Consider the following 8,629-nt stretch of genomic DNA (forward strand, 5'->3'; position numbering starts at 1 on the left):
TTTTCTGAGATATGGTTTGAGCAGGTGGTTCATAAGGCTCTGAAAAGTGGATGGGGCATTATGGCATGACCATGAACTCGTAATGGCCTTCATGAGTTCTGAAAGCAGTCTTTGGAATGTTGATTTCTTTCATGTGAATTTGGTGGTATCTCCAGGGGTGATGGGATCTCCATTTTTTAGAATTTTTTTTTTGCTAGAGACATGTTCCGGCGTCTTTAAACCATGGGATTTGTCATTGAGCACATAAACCTGCGGATTTGGGGGGGCATGCACGTAGGAAATACAAGAGGTGGTCACGCTTGTTGGACTCCCTTGTAACCCCTGTGGGTACCCCTTCGAGTAGTAGCGCATTAGAAAAAACCGCGCACGGACTATCTTCCAAGTACCTTCTGGGTATATCAAAAGCCCCCTGGCTCCCTTGAAACCTCGCCATAGATAAACCATCGGCCATCTTGCTGCTACAGTACACCGAGAACAACACTCGGAGAGATTACTCACGCGTACAATAGGGTAGTCGGGTTGTACGGCTAAGGGTACGGTTGATCCTCCTTGGTTAGTGCCCTGAAAAATTGGGCCAAGTACTACTGTTAGACCCTTATGTATATTGCGATCTGTAGCACCTGACACTCTTGGAGACCATAGTTCCCTGATCTCTCTCTAGATCATACATAATCTTTGCCAGATCAAATCTCGCAAGTGGGGTTTTTGCCGCCGTAGCAGCAATTAGTTTCGCAGTTCAGATCTATCAGATCAGCCATCCAGATCTCTCAAATCCATCAGATCCACAACAACAATCAATTCCGTCGTTCAGATCCATCAGATCCACCATCCAGATCTGAGTAGTTGTGTGGGTTCCTATACCTGGGTGTGATTTTCGCAGGACTTTTGGCAGCATTGACATTTCAGGGATTCGGCAACTGCAGTATTCCTAAGCAAGGAGTAAAACTCCATTAGGAGTAAAAAAAAAAGAGTCTGAGACCCCCTGGGGCGCTTATTGGTGACTTAGCCCATAAGAATCAGGACGATGAGCTGAGCAAGGTGGTACCATTCAATTGTTAGTGCCAAAAAAATTCGAGCAGTCCCAAATTTCAAGTAAATCAGCTCGGTGCATGGTAGAAACTAGAAATCAAGCTATGGCAAAGGAAAGGATGGACAAACTTGAAGCATCCTTGAAAGACATCCAAGATCAACTGATGAAATTAACTACAACACTCTTTATGGGCAAGGCGGAAGCCCACGAGGAGGCATATATTGGCAATGAACACAGTGAGGGTGAGTCTAGCCACTCTCTTCACCTCTGGGGCACCCACCAACAATCTTGTCCACGACCACCCAAGCTGGACATGCATAAATTTGATGGCTCTCACCCGGCAGCATGGATTGCTCAAATAGAGCAATATTTCAATCTGAATTACATCCTGGATAATGCCACTCAGCTTAGTGTGGGGATCATGTACTTGGAAAATGAAAGATGGCAATGGTGGCAATGGCATCAACGTTGCTATGGAAGGCCCTTGACTTGGGACACATTCAAAAAAGCTCTTATGGATTGCTTTGACCATGACTTTACTTTTTTGGGTCGTCTCACTAAGCTCCGTCAGACTGGAATAGTGGATGAATATATTATAGCCTTTGAAGCCTTAGCTTTCCGCACTTTAGGTATACAAGATGAGTTCTACACAAAATGTTTTATCAGTGGTCTTAAAGAGGCCATACAAGCCCATGTCCAAATACACCACCCTCCCTCATCGCCGGAGGCTTGCAAGATAGCTCGTGAAGTAGAACATGCGTTAGCGGCATAGTGTAATCGCCCAAATTTCACCACCAAGGGTTGCCCCCCACAGGCTCACAGCACTACCCAAACACTCAAGGTTCAAAAGGTGTCACCTGCAGAAATGGCGGAAAGAAGAAAGCAAGGATTATGTTACTACTGTGATGAAAAATACTCCCCCGGGCATAAATGCAAGGAGCCCAAATTTTTTCAAATTGATGCTACTGATCACAACTCATCGGAGGAAGCCCCACCACTTGAGGAACCAGAGGAGGAAGAAGAGGACAACTAGAAGGACAATGTACTTGAAGAACCAGTTATTTCGCTGCATGCTTTGGCAGGGATTTCTTCGCCTCAAACTCTCAAAATTAGAGGTTTTATTAAGCATCGCCCAGTAGTAGTCTTGATTGATAGTGGAAGTACACATAATTTTATCCATCAAAGAGTCGTGGAAGCAGTGCATTGTTTTGTATGAGCAGTTTCTAACTTCCAAGTCCAAATTGTTGATGGCGTCATAATGCAATGTGAAGGCCGCTGTGAAAATGTCAAACTTCAAATGGGGGATTATCAGTTAAAGACCCACATGTTTGCCATACACATGGGAGGGTGCGACATTGTCCTAGGTGCTGAATGGCTTCGCACACTTGGCTAATCACAATGGATTTCTAGGAGTTATATATGAGCTTTAAGCAGAACAACCACACACATACCCTTCGCGGACTCTAGGCGGGAGCTCCCTCTATCATCAGCTCACATCGGATGGAAAAATTGTTAAAAAAGGGCCATCATGGAGTTATAGCTCAATTTAATGCCATCCAGGCCTTCAAACCCAATTCTCTTCCGATTCAACCTGAGATGCAACAGATATTAAATACCCATCAGCCAATCTTTGACAAGCCTCATGAGCTTCCACCCTCGAGAGGGGAACATCATCATAGCATCACTTTGGTCCTAGGGTCACAACCACCAAATGTGCACCCATATAGATATCCATTCGCCCAAAAGAATGAAATAGAAAAAATAATCAAGGAAATTTTGAACGCAGGCGTCATTCATCCCAGCATTAGTCCTTATTCATCACCGGTGGTCATGGTGCTCAAGAAAGATAGGAAATGGTGCTCTGATACCACTTGTTATGCTCTTAATCCTGCAAGATGATACCAGAATACCAAATATGCGAAAAAATATACCCAGAACATAGAACAAGAGCAATAACAACAAGTATTTTATTATTCAGAAAGCAAAGTTCACTTGCCTCTTCGAGGGGGCAACCTCCAATAGAGCTGAGCTCGATTACAAAATAAGACACAATGCTCCTCGCAGGGAGTCTCTATCCTTTATATAGGATTCATACATGCAATACCATGGGGCAATACCATGGTTCTTATTAATACCATCTATCTAATACCATGGCCCATTTGCAACTAACTGTGGTCCCGTCATTAAATGCGGGTTAACCACTTACAATTATTAATATGGGCTTTATTGACTCTTTACTTAACTATAACTATGACTCAATCCTATTACATAAATAAGTGGGTTAGGGTGGGACCCTAACAGAACGAACATGACATATTTGAGGCAAAGAGGAGATCCCGACTCCCTCTAAAAGGTTACTGTACCAATGGCAAAGAGGAGATCCTGACTCCCTCTAAAAGGTTACTGTACCAATCCCGGTAGCACTGTACCTTCCGTTGTCCCCAACCTCAATATGATTTTAGTGATATTTCTCCTCCAAGTCTCAGAAAAACTCTCTACACCCTATCATGTGGAACGAGACACTAGAGTCCAAGTACCACACACTCCTAATCATAGTGTTGGCCACACATGTGATAAGGCTGAAGTCTATCTCCTCCTAAGTTCTTCTTGCCATACTTTTTGTGTGGACACTTTGTAGCGTAGTGCCCAAATTCATGAAAATTGAAGCATTTTATTTTAGAAAAGACTTTATTCTTGCCTACTTGGCTATATTCTATTTTAGTTTGAGATTTCTTCCCTTTTCCCTTCTTTCCCTTTCCATCCAATGCAAAATTTTCTTCATCCTCACCCTTGGATGCAGTTCCATCTCTGGTCTCCTACCTAATCTCTTCTTGTACCAAATTATACCACAAGTGTTCCCAATTCATTAATTTCTCCCTCCCATTTGTCGAGTCTTGGTAGTTATGCCAACTTTTGGGAAGGCCTATAGGAGCTAGGCTCACCAGTTCATCTTCTGCAACATTCACACCAACCCCTCCCTGATCACGAACTTGGGTAAATCTGTTAAGATACTGCGGAATATTGTCATTCTTTTGCATGTTAATATTTTGAAGTTTGTCTTTAAGGGTCAGTTTTCTATGGTCGTTGGTATTTTGGAATAGATCTATCAGTGCCTACCACATTGCGAAAGGAGTTTCTTTCCCACGGAGATTTGAGACAATGTGGTATCACACTCCCTTCAAGATTATTCGCCTCACCTTGGCTACATCTTTCTTCCATTGAGCTAGGTTTTAGGAATCAATTGTTCCTGGTTTTGCAATGTCTATCTTGACATATTCCAACAATATGTTGTCATCAAGCACTGCCTCCATGCGATCCTTCCTTGCAATGAAATTTGAGCTACCTTCCAAGGTATATTATAATCTCATCCCGTTGAAGGTCATTTTACCAACTCTGAAGAGATCCTGCTACACTGAAGATGCAAATTTGAACCTCTTGAGAAACAATTTCAAAATTCCTGCTCTAATGTGGATCCTGCTAGTCCAAATTTCATTGTTGGTTACATCTATGCTTAATGTATTTACATCTATAATGCAAGTTTCATTAGCATCAACTAGAGGGAAAAAAAGGAGTTTCAACTATGTATCAGGTGGGATGGGTGATGGTAAGGCTTGATAGCACCCAATATCAGTTTCCAAAAACCACATTCCCAACTCTTCCTGAGAAAAACTAATGGGTTCATTCGAGCCCTCAAGATCCATGATCATATGCTTCATGTAGGGTTCATTGTTAACTCTGATCTAGTTGTTCTTTCCTTTGTAAGGCAACCATAAGTGGGACCAGTCAATGGAAAAATACCCTTGGAGTTTGCTCGACCAATCCCTACTAAGAAACAACCTATATTATTTCGAAATTTCAACAACAACTATGTCGATGCATTGATGCACCCTAGAGTCGGAGGACAACCTGATTATCACATTGTTTAGTTCACCTATGGCGGGGACTTGAGATTTATCCAATTGGATGATCTTGGCATCTGTCTTCTAAGGTTGAATGTTTAACTTTTCACACATTGATAAAGTCATGACATTAATTGATGCACCGGAGTCGATAAGGCAATTGTGCATGTTGTAGTTGAAGATTTCGAAAGTTAAAAGGAATAGGGGAGTTGAACCTCTCAAATTTGCATTTGCAGTGTTAACAATAGATTGGAGGTTGACTGAGGCCCAAGACTGACTGGGAGATCTTGTCTTTGTAGAAGAGGTATCTTTGTTGGTTGAAGACGAGGTAGCGAAGGCTTTTGCAATTAGTTTACATTTCCTAGTTATCTTGGCGAGTTCATAAAGTGAAATGTTGGCCCATGTCTTCTTCATATCTTCGATGATGTTATATCCCAAGTTTGAAGGTATAGTTCCTTCTAGGGATGTCTGAGGAAGTGAAGGGGATTTGGCAGACTTAGCCAAGATTCCAGGCGTAGATGAGTTTCCCTTTCCACTTACTGAGGCATCGTTCGGGTTTTGTCTAGACGAACTCTTAAGAGTAGGGGTCAATGGTTGAATTGAGTTGTTAGGAGGAAGGATCCTCCTCAGTAATGCCTTATTTTTCTCTTCCAAAGTAGAATTTGATATCAGCCCCTTGCTCCTAAGATTATAAGTCTTTGGAGGCTTGGGGGGGGGGGGGGGGGAGTGTCGCCTATGTTGACTTCTTGGAGGGATTGGACCTCTCCCCCACGGATGACTTCGAAAGCTAGGATAGCGGAACCAACGTTTTCATCTGGAGGTGTGGTTTCTTCCTCAAGATCGTTAGAATATTCCTCATCATCTCCAATGGCTTGATCCTCTAGTAGCTGGGTCACTACCACAGTCATGTTGTGTATCCATTGTGGACAAGTTTTTTCCGAATGAGAGGCTTGGTGAAAAGTGCATAAATTCTCCTTACCCAACTCTTCTACATTGAAATTTGTATTAGAGCTCTGAGATGACTTTGCGAGGTGGGGGGGGGGGGGGTTATTGTTCCTTCAATAAAAAGGTTTCGTCGGTTTACTGCCCGAAGAGGTCTCATTAGTCTTCCTTTTCAATTCAAAGACCTCATTCATTAATTGCTTCAAGGATTTGGCTAATCCCTTGAAATCGAAGGAATCCTTGTCCTTGTCACCAGATTTGCTAGCTGAGGCGTGGACTTTCTTATTTGTTGGCTTAGACCCTTCTCAGGTGTTGTGCTCAAGGGCTCCTATAAAAAACAAATATTTCTCCATGATAAGGTCTTATGCAAAGTTATCCACTAAGGTGGCTTTGTCTTCACGCTTGACGAACACAATAATATCGTGTGGGAGGGATCTAGTATAATAGTCAACAGTGATAGAATCATCAAGAGCTACATATGTTGGAAAATTATTCAAGATGGTAGTAAATTGTTGGTTAAAATATTTGACCTTTTCCTTCTTATGGCACTTTAATGTGCTCAATTCAGTGAGGAGCATGGATGGTGTCTTGTCTTCGGAGAACTTCTCAAGAAATTTTTTCCGGAGCGTATTTGATGCCATAGGCAGGGATCGATACCAAGTCGTGACCTTATTTTCTAGGGTATGAGGAAAAATCCTGTAAGCCACGTCATCATATTACACTCTCATCATTTGCAGGGCTAGGTAAAAATTATTGATATGGTCCTCAATCGTGGTTCCCTTTTCGGGGTCAAACTTCAGAAGGTGTTTCTCAAGGTGACGAGGCATATCGTGAAGGGGGCCTAAGATGCCTAAATGGGACTGAGCCATCTAGGCTAAAGGTTGTTGACGGTTGGCTCTTGGTGGTAGAGGAAATATGATGTGGTTGGTATTGCCCTCAGAATCACTTTCAGTGCCCGACCTAAACCCTTCACTGGTGTGGGGTGGTTATCTTCCATTACCTCGAGGGACCCTCAAATGTCCTAAATGTCTGGAGTTCCTAACATTTCTAAAGTTTCCCAGGTTCCTAGGGAACTTGAAAGGCCACTCGTTATGGGGAGGATCTACATTGTAAATATTAATGCGGTTTTTGATATTCTCATAATTTCCCTACCCCAGGGGCACCTCAATGTTTCCCCTCAGTGGTTGACTGTTAACTCGCATATATTCCGGTAGCAGTTAATTACCCTTGTATTCTCCTACTGCAGTTGATTATTACCTCTCGTTATTTTTCTTCTTGGGCCTTCCCTCTCGGATGTTGAGGGGCTTTCCAATCCTTCAATTGAGAGTCTTTCAACGGCGTTCGCATAACCATCCAAAATCATCCCAATCAGATGCAGCACCAAATTAACCATGATGTCTTGACGGGTTTGGTGAGGTTTGGAGGTGTGTGGTTTAGGTAGAGAGATAGTGGCAGGGCTGCAATTCAAATGCATGACAAGTGATAGGGAGTAAAGCCCTCAACTAGTCATATGTGACTTGATAAAGAGGAGCTTCCTCTCCCACCGGGGCATCCTTGAGTGGGGGAGGTTGGGAGTCCCCGAGATGGAGATCTATAAATGGTGAGTTGAAGGCATGATAGAGAGGCGTTTTAGGGGAAGTAGGATCGGGTTGATTACTAGCTTGATGGGAAGTTTATGTGCGAGGGCGTGTGTTGGTGCTGACCATTAGGCCCTCTTTCTAGTGCCAAATCTGTTGACAGGATGGAATTTACCACTAACAACTAAGGGATCTCCTTGGTGTAGAATCCCAATTAGAATCTACACCATTTGGTTTAGGGATATCATCCGGTATGTAGGCCGACTACCGTATAGTTGGTTGAAGTTTGATTCGAATGGGAAAGGGAATATCGGCTGACAGAACATATAGACTTCAACAAACACAAGTAAGTAACTGACGAATGATTTGTAAAACAAATACCATAAACAACAATATTAGAATTTCAAAGCAAGAAGCTTAAGTAAAGCATTGCTAGCAAAACTTCAAATAAGACCATGCATATCTAAAGGATAAACTTAAAAACCAAGAATGAGTTCAAGATGGTTAAGCATTTACAAACACAAGTGAGTGCACAATCTACAATAGTACTATGCCAATATCAATAAAGCAATTTATCAACATAAGCACAGGGTCAGCATATCATATACCATCCATGTGTTGCAAAGGAAAACTCATAGCACTGGAAGATACATGAGGAGACAATACACCAAATCTCATAGGAACCTCCAATTCATCAAGCTAATAATATTCATGGCATCAAAGTACAAAGTCTTCATCCAATCCAACAGTGGAAATCTACTATTATTCCTTGCATTTATTAGAAGATCACAAGTTCTCAAAACAATATGTACCAAAATAAGTCCAAAGCTAAAGTCCTTTACAATATGCCATGAGGGTGTATTTATAGAAAAGAGGGTGACTTTTGGTCTACCCTTGACTCTTAGACTTCCTCATGACCTTTTGACTTCCTCATGACTTTTAGACTTCCTCATGACTCTTCAAATTCCTACTTTGTTCTACTCTATCCTATCTTGCTATTCTCAACAAAATAAGCTAATTCTATCCTATCAATTTGGTAATAGATAATTATGGAACATCTAAGTGTAGTTTCTCCACAAGGTAAGTGTGCCAGATCTTGTATTTAGCAACTATTGGAGCTATCTTTGGCTGATCTTCATCATGCCTATGCATACATTCAAGGGTGTCTAGAATGAGGGTGC

Source organism: Pinus tabuliformis, chromosome 4_1, assembly GCF_031772625.1.
Source record: "Pinus tabuliformis cultivar Carrire ecotype Pingquan chromosome 4_1, CPIR1, whole genome shotgun sequence".
Classification (NCBI taxonomy): Eukaryota; Viridiplantae; Streptophyta; class Pinopsida; order Pinales; family Pinaceae; genus Pinus; species Pinus tabuliformis.